Consider the following 12,804-nt stretch of genomic DNA (forward strand, 5'->3'; position numbering starts at 1 on the left):
CTGAAGACAGACACTTAACCAACTGAGCCACCCAGGCACCCCTTTTGGTGTGCTTTAATTTAAACCCCATTGACTTGTCTTCACAGAACAGCACAGACCAACAAGCTAGTGATAGCTGAACTGTTATGGGGGACCTCCGTGGCCTCACTGTGGTCATTATTCAACTGCACCTGCACATTATTCAAATGTCCACAAAATGCAGAGGATTCCTGCAGGTCCCTTGGGAAAATCTCAACCATCCTCTAAAGGTAGAGTTCATTCCAGGGTGGGTTTATGATTTTCTCTGACACTGGGTGTGACTTTTTGTTGATCTAAATAGTTTATGTGTGTCTGTTCCTTTCAAGTCCTGTTTATTTTGATTCGCTATTGTTAAGCTCTGAGGATACCACTATCCTAAAAATATACTGTCCTATGAGATATAATATTTGGTTCTTACTTAAGAATTCTTCAGATCTGATTGTAGATAAGATTCAAAGTCATAAGAGAAAAAAATCACATTAATTCAGGACTTAAGAGTATATGTATTTGTCTTACTACCCAATGGGAGAGTTTTGATTAAAAGATATAATTTTGAGCCTGAATTGCTCATTTACATGACCCAAGGATATCAAAAGAGGTCCTTTGTGATTACTGGGTAGACTATACTTAATTTGATTTGGTTTGCACATCTATAAAGTGAGTCATATCTAGCTCATCTAGGTCCTGTGAAGTCTGGCAAATGACTCGATTTTCCTAGTCTCTGCATAAAGCGATGGTGCGAGGGGAAGAGGTGGGAAGGAGGAACAGAAGCCCAGCTAAGACTTGAAGTGCACGAGATACTGAGGACATTTTTATGTGTCTTAGTTCACACGGACATACAGCTTTATGTCCTCCTTTTCATGTGTCGCCTTTTCCCTCCATCTTTACCTGGCCAATTTGTAACCATCTTTCAAGGACCGGTTCAAATGCCAGCTCCTCAAAAATTCCCTAAAGCTTCTTTAGATTCATTGCATCTCTTCAGACCTTAGAATCCTGTGGGAAGTCACCTCTAGCTCTGTTGACACTTGTCACTTTATGCCTTTCTTCTAATATTGTTATTTATCTACATGGAGCTCCTACACCAGAGCTCCTTCCTACAGAAGGCGAGCTCCTGATGGAGGGTCCAGGTCTGTTTCTTGTTTTTTGATTTTGTGTGCTGTTACCCTTAGCACTGAGCACAGCGCATGGAAGCAGCAGGTCTTGAGAGCGAGTTTGCCAAATGAAGAGTTAATATGGCAGGAGAGGCTACTGCTGCTCTGTTGGAACCCAGAGAAGCAGTATTTTACTTTGGCTCATAGGTAACAGCTGCTAATAGTTGTTGTTCTGGGTTGAATCATGTCCTCCAAAAGATGTTGAAGTCCTTATCTCCAGTGCCCATGGATGTGACATTATTTGGAAACAGGATCTTTGTAGATAATCAAGTTAAGAGAGGTCCCTAGGGTGGGCCCCAATTCAATATGACTGTCCTTGTAAGAAAAAAAAAGGAAAATGTGAATAGATAGCCATGCCTACACACAGGGAGAATGCTGCATAAAGATGAAGCCAAGGATTGCCAGATGTTGCCAGCAAGCCAGCAGAAGCTAGGAAGGAGGCACCGTGCAGGCTCTTCCTCGCAGCCTCAGAAGGAATCAAGCCTGTCAAAACCTTGATCTTGGACTTCTGGCCTCCAGAACTGTGAGCCAGCAGATTTCTACTGCTTAAGCCACTAGTTTGTAGGCCTTTGTTACAGCAGCCCTAGCAAAGTATCTAGTTCTTGGGTCCCTACTCTGCTTCAGGAGCTGGGCAAGTCACTTAGAGATATCACATATGTAGTTTTCACAACAATCTTTGAGACCCATCTTGTTTCCTCTGTCTTCCACATGATGAAAACGATGCCACAGAGGAGTTACAAGCCATTTTCACGTGGATCATTCACTCACACCTTGTGGATAACAGAAGCACAATTTGGCTCTAGGTTTAATTAGCCAAGTCTACGGCCTTTCCACCGCACCCTACTACTTCTTCCTATTGCCTTCTTTTCTTGATTCTTCTGTACATTTAATGTCAAGGTTTGACCATCTGGTAGCAATGGGGATCTACACAGCACTCGCTGTACTTAGCTAAAGCACACATATTTAGGACCTCTGTGTTCACAATGTGGGAACTGCAGACATATTCTCAGGCTCAGCCCTAATATTTGTGGGACCATTTGTGAGAGGTCCAAATAATACACGTCTAACATATACATATATAATCTCCATAAATTCAGTGCTGGATAAAATATGATCTATCCTCTTCCCTTGAAAAGTAAACCTTTGTATTAGATACTTCAGAGAATCAGAATCAATATCATGTAGTATGAGAGCAGAAGAGAGAAATTTATTTTAGGGAAATCAGCTCATGCAGTTATGGAAGATAGAAGTCCCAAATCTCCAGTTGCAGCTCAAGTTCAAAGGCAATGTAGGAGCAGAATTCCTCCTTTCTCAGGGGACCACAGTCTTTGCCATCAAGGACTTCAACTGCTTGGAAAAGGCCCACCCATGGCAGAAAGGGTAATCTACTTTACTCAAAATCCACTAATTGAAATTGTCACCACATCTTAAAAATGCCCTCACAGCAACATTTACACTGGTGTGCGACCAGATATCTGGGTACATGGCCTAGCCAAGATGACACATGAGAACCTTCAAAAGGACTTATGACATTAGAATTCTCAGACCCCTAGAAGGAGTGCATCAGAGTGTGGCAGTACCAGGGCTGGCTGAAGCCCCTTCCTGTGCACTGCCACCCACCCTGCTCCTCTCCCCTCTGGTCCTCACTCTGGGCAGTCTTCATGTAGCAGTGTGGTCTTTCTAACCCACATATCCACATGGATCTGCATCTCCGCAGACAATGGTCTCGGCCACCTCTCCACATAGGGCAGTGCATGCTGCCATGCTCTGTTCCCTGGGGGTGGAGATCTGAGCAGGGACTCTGTGGTTAGTGGTACTTGGAACATGGGTTGGGAGGAGGCACAAGCTCCAGGAAAGCATGAACTCACAGACTCCTCTTGGGAGGGACAAGGTGTGCCGGGGCAGGGCCTCTACCATGTAGAGGCAGGCCAGGCTCTTCTTGCCCGACTCCAAGAAATAGGCAGAGCCATGCATTCAAGGTTTCTTCTACTGGGTGTGAGGACCTGTGATTCAGAGAGCTTCCATGATATGACTCAGAGATTCAACTCATCCAGTGCACGACAGGCACTGCTACCTGCATATCCTAATTCCCAACTAGTACAACCTCCATTATTTCATTTAGCATTCCACTCTAGACACTGGGCTTAGTTTCATCCCAAATGGATTGCTTGAAAGATCCCTATAAGCTGCCCTCAGGTATGTGTTATGAAACCATCTTATAGCTAAATGTTTATCAAGGGAGAGTCTTTCTTTTTAAAGATTTTATTTATTTATTTGAGAGAGAGACCACAAGCCGGCAGAGGGGCAGAGGGTGAGGAAGAAACAGACTCTCCACCGAGCAGGGAACCTGATGTGGGACTTGATCCCGGAATCCTGAGATCATGACCTGAGTGAAAGGCAGACACTCAACTGACTGAGCCACCTAGGCACCCCAAGACACTTTCTAATATTCCTATGATCACTGCTCTTGAATAAATATTGGGTTTGAGGGGCACCTGGGTGGCTCAGTGGGTTAAGCCTCTGCCTTCAGCTCTGGTCATGATCTCAGGGTCCTGGAATGGAGCCCCGTGTCAGGCTCTCTGCTCAGCAGGGAGCCCACTTCCCCCTCTCTCTCTCTGCCTGCCTCTCTACCTAGTTGTGATCTCTCTCTCTGTCAAATAAATATATAAAATCTTAAAAAAAATTTGGGTTTGACCATATGAAACTGCCATTTTTACATATCCAAACATGGTTGAATATTGGCAATTTTACATGGTTCAACATGTTACAAAAGTATTAATATCTTTATTAATCCTTAATATCTTAGTATCTTTAATATATTTATGACAAATATAGATTAGTGTTTCAGTAAACACCACAGAGATAAAACAAAAAACAAAAACAAAATCTTGATATGATCAAAGACTGGAATTACCACCTAAATTCTCTGGGAGCTTAGTGAATGCAAAAATGACTTTGAACCAATAGCAACGAAGTCAGGCAGACAGAAACACAACTTCTTCCTTAAATTATCCTCTCCTTATTCTGGTCTTTGTGGTTTTTGGAAGGTGGACAGATGGATTTTGGTTAAGTGCTTGGAATGCTTGAATTGGAAAGAAACGAGTAAGCTAACGGTCATGATAATATTGGGGTAAAAGAAACATAACAATAATATTTTACAAATTATTTTGGAACACATTGTTTCATTCAACTTAAAAGCAGAGAGAGGCTAATCATAAGAGACTCTTAATTATATGGAACACACTGAGGTGTTTTGTCGGGGGGAAGGTGGAGGGTTGGGCTAACTGGGTGATGGGCATTAAGGAGGGCATTTGGCATGGTGAGCACTGGGCGTTAAATGCAACTGATGAATCACTAAATTTTACCTCTGAAACTAATAATACACTATATGTTAACTAACTTGAAATTTTAAAAAAGTCTTTTAAGTACAGAAGGTAGATGTGATTTCTACATCTGCTTTTCAACAACAGGGAATGTAAGTAACAATTAATGAGTTCAAGGCACATTGCATGTATTATATCATTTAGCCCTCAAAATCACTCTGGCTACTCTGACCCTTATTCTACAAATGAAGGAAGTGTGACACAGAAAGATTAAAGAGTCTTGCTCCAAGTCATGTAACTCATGAATGAGAGACTGGGACTCAACTCATGTCTTCTGAACCAGAACAGGGGGCATTCCATTGCTTTCCATGATGCACTAGTCTTTAACGACAACCTACCTTACCTGTCTGTTTCCAGCTTCAAATGCAGATGGACATGAACATCCCAAGTCGTGTTCAACAGGTATATCCAGGAGGACCCTGAGCTTCTTTCAGCTGAGGATGGTGTCTTCCAAACCTTTCTGTCCCCGTGTCTGGTGCAATGCCAGACATGTGAAGCTGCTCAATGAATAGTTCTTAGATATGAGTTTTCCAGTATATTAAAAATTAATTTTATAAACAAAATAATGTTATGTTTTGGTGTATCAATAAAGCCCAAGTTCTCTGGGATTTAAGCTGGTGATAAAAAATAACCTGTCTTTGAGTGCCTGGGTGACTTAGTCGGTTAAGTGCCTGTCTTTGGCTCACATCATGATCTGGGGTCTTGGGATAGAGTCCTGCATCAGGCTCCTTGCTCAGTGGGGAGTCTGCTTCTCCCTCTCCCTCTGCCCCCAACCCCCCTACTCCTGCACAGTCTTTCTCATAAATAAATTTAAAATTCTTTAAAAAATATAACCTTTCGGGCGCCTGGGTGGCTCAGTGGGTTGAGCCGCTGCCTTCGGCTCAGGTCATGATCTCAGGGTCCTGGGATCGAGTCCCGCATCAGGCTCTCTGCTCAGCAGGGAGCCTGCTTCCTCCTCTCTCTCTGCCTGCCTCTCTGCCTACTTGTGATCTCTCTCTGTCAAATAAATAAATAAAATCTTAAAAAAAATAAAATAAAATAAAATAAAAATAAAAATAAAAAATATAACCTTTCTTTGAAAGGCAACCCTCCTACACTGTTGGTGGGAATGCAAGCTGGTGCAGCCACTCTGGAAAACAGCATGGAGGTTCCTCAAAATGTTGAAAATAGAACTGCCCTATGACCCAGCAATTGCACTATTGGGTATTTACCCTAAAGATACAAACGTAGTGATCCAAAGGGGCACGTGCACCCGAATGTTTATAGCAGCAATGTCCACAATAGCCAAACTATGGAAAGAACCTAGATGTCCATCAACAGATGAATGGATCAAGAAGATGTGGTATATATACACAATGGGATACTATGCAGCCATCAAAAGAAATGAAATCTTGCAACAACATGGATGGAACTAGAGCGTATCATGCTTAGCGAAATAAGTCAAGCAGAGAAAGACAACTATCATATGATCTCCCTGATATGAGGAAGTGGTGATGCAACATGGGGGCTTAAGTGGGTAGGAGAAGAATCAATGAAACAAGATGGGATTGGGAGGGAGACAAACCATAAGTGACTCTTAATCTCACAAAACAAACTGAGGGTTTCTGGGGGGAGGGGGGTTGGGAGAAGGGGGTGGGATTATGGACATTGGGGAGGGTATGTGCTTTGGTGAGTGCTGTGAAGTGTGTAAACCTGGCGATTCACAGACCTGTACCCCTGGGGATAAAAATATATGTTTATAAAAAATAAAAAATTAAATAAAAAAAAATATAACCTTTCTTTAAAAGAAAGGACATTGCATAGGACTTGTAAGATTTCTGTTTCAGCTCTGGCTTCACCATTCATTAGCTATGAAACCTTGGTTTCCTCACTTAAACTAAGAGGCTGGTCTGTATGGCATCTGGAGGAACTTCCAGGTTTCAGAGTCTATGCCTCTGATAGCAAGACGTGGTCAGAGGACTTCTCTTGCCTGTTCAGAGCACTTTCCCTGAGAAGATAATTCCGGGAGACCAACCTGCAGCAATTATGTGAGCAGCATAAAACCCCATTTTTGCCTAGACCAATCAGAAGCAGCTTTTGGCTTCAATAAGGAAAATCATTTGAGGGGCATCTGCATGCAAAAGAGGTGGTAAGAAGATTACTCATATTAGGGAGATTAAATCTTCACTAACTATTATGAATTCATATAAACTAGTGCACCTAGATGCTTCTGTTAAATGGAAACAAAGAAAACTTTATGGGATGACTGGAAAACTAAGGCCACATCTTCTCAAGTTCCTTTACATGTGAATGTTTTTGTGATCTGAACTTGAAAGTTTAGAATACTGCTCCAGTACATGGTTGATTAGGGCATATTCCCAAGAGAACAAAAATGACCCCAAGAGATCAGGCTTAATGTTTACTTATTCCTCTGTCAGTCTGCCTGGCTTTCAGCCCTGAGAAAAGGGGGCTGCAAAGAAACAGGCTCAGGAAATGATTGAGAACCAATCATGCTAGAGCCATCAAATATGTTAGGCTAACAGACAGGTGGAGAGGTGGAATTCAAATTTTAGGACAATTTATTAAATGAGGTTGAAGAGACTGTAAGTGTATATCTGTGTACATATGTGTGTTCGGCCTGTATTATGACATATGTGCGGTATAAGATTGGAAACAGGAATAAGAAATACCCCCACAAACCCCCATTCTCCACCCTGACCCCCAGGAAGAGGGTCCATTGGAAGTGGCCAGAAGGTATAGCAGGTCTTAAGTCTAAGACCCTCATTGGCACAACTCTGTTGGAAGTGAGAAATTCAAGGATGTGATGAGATTTCTGAAAACTGGATTCTGTTTCCAGACTTTTTTTACTTACTTTTTTTCTTTTTAAGATTTTGTTTATTTATTTGACAGAGAGAGAGAGCACACGTGCATGCACAGAGGGAGAAGCAGGCTCCCCACTGAGCAAGAAGCCTGATGAGGGACTTGATCCCAGGACCCTGGAATCATGACCTGAGCCAAAGGCAGATGCTTAACTGACTGAGCCACCCAGGCGCCCCGGTTTCCAGCTTTAGGATCAGTGTATACATCTTGCACCCCTCGCATTGCACTAACCAGCGAATAGCAACCCAATTCCCATAAGTGAGGCTGAGTCCGTTAAATGAGCTAGCTATAGGATCAGTGATGGTGTGGATGTGGAAGCCGTAGCTACCATTCCATCTCGCTAGGGTGATTGTGCTGCATTTGCCACACGCATCCTCTTAGGCAGCTCTGAGATGCCACCTATTTTTCACAAAGGCTTCCTTTGTGTAAAACTGTGATTTATCTCAGGGAATACCACCATTCTTACAGTCTGAAATCACCTATATACACTGACGACACTACTTATTTCCTCTCCTCAGTAGAAATCTGTCAAGCTTTTTGCTATTGTCCCCTTGAATGTTATAGTAAATAGAGAACCAGGAGGGATCAGGAAAGGGAATCCGGTAGCTGCCTACCAACGGCCAGCCGTACGCAGGGGACTTCACGTGTTCATTTTGTTTCATCTCAACGTAAGAAAGCTGGGAGTCAGGAAAGAGAAAATCCTTGCCCAGTATCAAACTTGTAAATTGGTGGTTCCTGGCCAGAACACAGGTGTTCTGACTCCAGAACTTGCTGGTCATTTGACCTGCCGTGATTGCTTTGCTTTCATTCTGTGCTAAGCAGGACACATGCTGGATGTTGTTTTATTTACCTCTCAAAGCAATGATTTGCTGTTGGTATTGTTAATCCCTAGGTAGCTGATTGGGAAAGTAAGGCTCAGAGAAGCTAAGTAACTTGCCCACTATCCCACAGCCAGTCAGAAAGAATAATTATCATGTAGTACTTAAGTAAATATGTTAATACTTGTAGTTAAATGTTGCATGAAGCTCAACTAATTGCACGTTTATCTTTGTTTTTTTTTTTTTTAAAGATTTTATTTGACAGAGAGAGAGAGATTACAAGTAGGCTGAGAGGCAGGCAGAGGGGGGGGGGGAAGCAGGCTTCCCACTGAGCAGAGAGCCCGATGTGGGACTCCATTCCAGGACGCTGAGATCATGACCTGAGCAGAGGCTTAACCCACTGAGCCACCCAAGTGCCCCACACGTTTATCTTTTAGGTTAGATTGATGATTTTCATTTTTTGATATGAAATAAAATACTTCAGATATTTGAGGACACTTGAAAAAACCAATTACAATTCAATTTGTTAATGTTTACTAAGGGTCATTCTTGCTAAAGAAACCCCAAAGTTTATTCTTTAAAGAAAACCTAAATAATAAACTTATTAATTTCTTAATTGTTCATCTTGTTTATACATATTAGCTGGCTTTTGTTCTATTCTGGTGAAGCCTACACCATTTTCATTAGTGGCCCATGGTCTACTGTCTACTTGATCTGAGGAGTCTGTCAGCATTCTGTTGGGAAGAAATGTAAAATCATTTCAAAGTAGATGTGAGAACTCTGTAGAAAACAGCACGTTACCAAACAAAATTATATCCCCTTTAGCCTTTTAGAGAAGTCTCTTATTTTTGAGTAAAAGTAAAAAAAAAAAAAAAAAAAAAAAAAGTAGCCAATACCAAGCACATGGGAAGGCAAGAGTAGAAGTAAGGGTAGAAAAAGTACAAATGAATAAATGTCACCAGAAAGAGGATTTGTGCTCTAAAATAAAAATCTACTTTGCAGAGATGTTATCAAACACAAAGTCCTTCCAGAGTATCTTTACAATTCTTTCTTTTTGTACATAATTGCAGCTATCATTAGCACATATTTTAGTATTCGGTAAAATTTGGGTTGCCTTTGTGTCTCATGCAGAGCCAGAAAAAAAAAATAAGGAAAGAAAAGAAAAGAAAAAAAGAAAAACTTAGAAGCATTCGAAAAACTGCATGGTGCCTACAGGATGTCCTGTTAACATTTATCTGGTTAGACAGACCCATGACTCACTATAAAACTTGACATATCGGAAATGGTTTTATTGTGCAGAGTTCTTTTCTCCTCATAAATATTAATACATAGATTTGAGGATAACAAAGTATATTTGTCCTAATATAAAAGTATCTACTCTAATTCTTTTACAAATGAAAGAAATTGAACCTCACACATACAGTTGATGAGAACCCAGAATGTATAAAGAGCATGAAGTCAAGCCTGCTGTCTGAACTCTCGAAAGCTCTCATAGTTCTACCTCTGTGAATGGTTGATAGTAAGTGGTCTGAGGAAGATATCTCTTGATGGAATCTCTGTGTTTCATCATTGCTTTGCAAAGCTAGGATAGCACTTGCTCTACTAAAGAATTTCTTAATCCTGGAGCCATACAAAAGTGACATATTGCAAAAATTCATCAGTAACTGAATAAGAAGAAAAACAGCCTCACATCATAAGGAATGGCAACACTTTCTCATTGTGATGAAGAAGAACAAATTCCATATACTATTCAGCCATCAAAAAGAACGAAATCTTGTCATATCAACGATATGGATAGACTTAGAGAGAATTATGCTAAGGGAAATAACTCAGTCAGAGAAGGACAAAATACCACGTGATTTCACTTACATGTGAAATTTAAGAAACAAAATGGATGAACATTCCCGGAGGGGGACAAAGAGGGTGAGAGGGAAATAAATAACAGGAGACTTTTAACTGTAGAGAATAAACTGGGGGTATGCTGGACGGGAGGTGGGCAGGGAGATGGGCTAGTTGGGCCATGGGCATTAAGAAGGGCGCTTGTGGGATGCCTGGGTGGCTCAGTTGGCTGAACAGCTGCCTTCGGCTCAGGTCATGATCCCAGCGTCCTGGGATCGAGTCCCGCATTGGGCTCCTTGCTCAGCGGGGAGCCTGCTTCTCCCTCTGCCTCTGCCTGCCATTCTGTCTGCCTGTGCTCGCTCTCTCTCCCTCTCTCTCTCTCTGATAAATAAATAAAATCTTTAAAAAAAAAAAAAAAAAAAAGAAGGGCGCTTGTGATGATGAACACTGGATGTTATATGTAAATGATGAAACACTGAACTTTACTCCTGAAACCAAAATTGAACTATATGTTAACTAACTAGAGTTTAAATTAAAAAAATAAAATAAAATAAAATTAAGAAATTTTACAGATTTTCTTTATTAATTTATTGGAGAGAAAGAAAGAGAATGGAAGGAAGAACAGAGGAAGAGAGACAAGCAGACTCCACGTTAAGCCTGGAGCCTGATGCGGGGCTCGATCTCATGATCCTGAGATCATGACCTGAGCAGAAATCAAGAGTGAGATGCTTAACCACCTGAGCCACCCAGGTATCCCAAAATAAAATTTTAAATTAAAAAATTCAGTTCCATAATCTTTTTAAAAAGAAAAACAAAATGAAGACACACAAAGGTGCTTCTTCTTCCTCTTTTTTAAAAAAATGCAGTTATTTACACCATCTTACTTAGGTGGCCTAAAATGTCTCCACCGCACAAAAACTTCTTGACTACATTCCCTGAAGTGATCTTTCTCCTCTTCGTATATATTAATTGCCAAATAACATTATGAAAATAATTTAACAAAGAGAAAATTTCCCTTAGTCCCATCATTGGAAATGTAAAATGATAACATGTAACCCTAGTTTCTTCCACTTTCATCTGTTTTCAGATAGTGGCCGAACGCATGCATGTGTGTTGGGTGTGTATGTGCTTGCATGTACATGTGTGTCTATAGAGTATGTATTTAGGTGTATGTGTATGGGAATGCTATTTGTATGTGTATAAGGGTGTGTGTATGTAGGGGAAAGTGTGTGTACAGAGGAATGCATGTACATAGATGAGTGTGTAAGGTGTGAGTATGTGCAAAGACATTTGTGTGTGTAGGATGCCTGTTGTGCTCAGGGGTGTGTGGGTAAGGACGTGTATGTAAGAGTGTGTTGTAAGGATGTCTGTGTCTGTTTATGTAGGAGTACATACACATACACACACATACACAGATGTGTGTGTATGGTATGTTATATTGCATATGTATGTTTGCATGCAGGCATATACGTGTGTGTGTGTGTGTGTGTGTGTGTGTGGAGTGTCATATCTGGGGAAGAAATATTGAAATGTGGGTCCACCATGGGGAGGCATTGAGGTAGTCTGGAAAATAAAGATGATGGGATGGCTGAGGTCTGATTACGCTGTCTTGAATACTAAGGCAAGGAGTTGTGACTTCATTTAGTGGACAGTAGAGAGTCACTGACCAATGCTAGGAAGACAGGGAGAGGATGACATAAAGCAGCTTTGGGAATTACTGCAGTCCTGATGCTTCTTGTGGGTTAAGGGGCTGGAATTTGATGGCAGGGTTGGGAAGCTAGGGTGAAGGGAGGTGGACCCTGCTCATCGTATCTGAGTGCTCACAATATGGAGGGCAAGGGCAGGGGCTCTGTTATGTCTCAGCCAGAACTCAAGTTTGGGAACCTTTGAACTCACTAAACTTCAGTATCTTTTGTATCTTGGCTCATGGGAAATTCTCAATAGATGATCGCAAAAGAGAAGAAGAAGAGGTAGAAGAGGAAGAAGAAATTTCAGGGAAATGCAAGGAATGCTTTATTTTGGTACCGAAAGGGGAACAGTTCTGTTTTCGACCTTTCAAACTCTTTCTGCTGTGTCTAATTCAGAATCCATGGATGAATGGCTCCAGATCACGGGGCGGAAAACTTACAACATAGCTCAGATAGGAGTTACTGGCGAAGGGTAGGAGAACAGCGGGGAGTTCCAGTGCACATTCACGCAGGAAGGTGCACATTGGCCATCCTGGGGGAGTGTGTCCCCCAAAATACTTCTTACAGCTGTAGCAGGGTAGATGTGACTCACAGGGGAATTAGTAGGAACTGGAAATGCATCTCCAGGGGGAAGAGCTGGATCTGAAGACTAGATGTCTGTCCAGTGTGTGAAATAGGATAAAAGAAAAGGGTGAAGGTTTGTTAATCTACCAAATCAATATAAAGATACAGTAGGGCTTATCTAAAGAAAATGAGTTGCAGTTCCCCTAATTTTTTACTGACGTTCTTCCGCACTGATTACTTAATCCTTCATCCTATAGATCTACTGATAGAAATAATTAAACTTGCCCTGTATTTCTCTTTTTCTACTGCTTTTTTTCTAGATCCTTCTCTTGGGCTAAGAAGTACTGTTGCAGAGGATTTTGCACACATTATCTCTTTTACATTCCCACATTTGTTCGACATTGTTTTTGTCGAGCGTTTTCCATTTGCGAGGAGCCCTACAGATAGTGGCAATGATCCCATTTTACAGCAGAGGATACTGACT

This window comes from Mustela lutreola, chromosome 3 (genome assembly GCF_030435805.1).
Source record: "Mustela lutreola isolate mMusLut2 chromosome 3, mMusLut2.pri, whole genome shotgun sequence".
In the NCBI taxonomy this organism is placed as follows: domain Eukaryota; kingdom Metazoa; phylum Chordata; class Mammalia; order Carnivora; family Mustelidae; genus Mustela; species Mustela lutreola.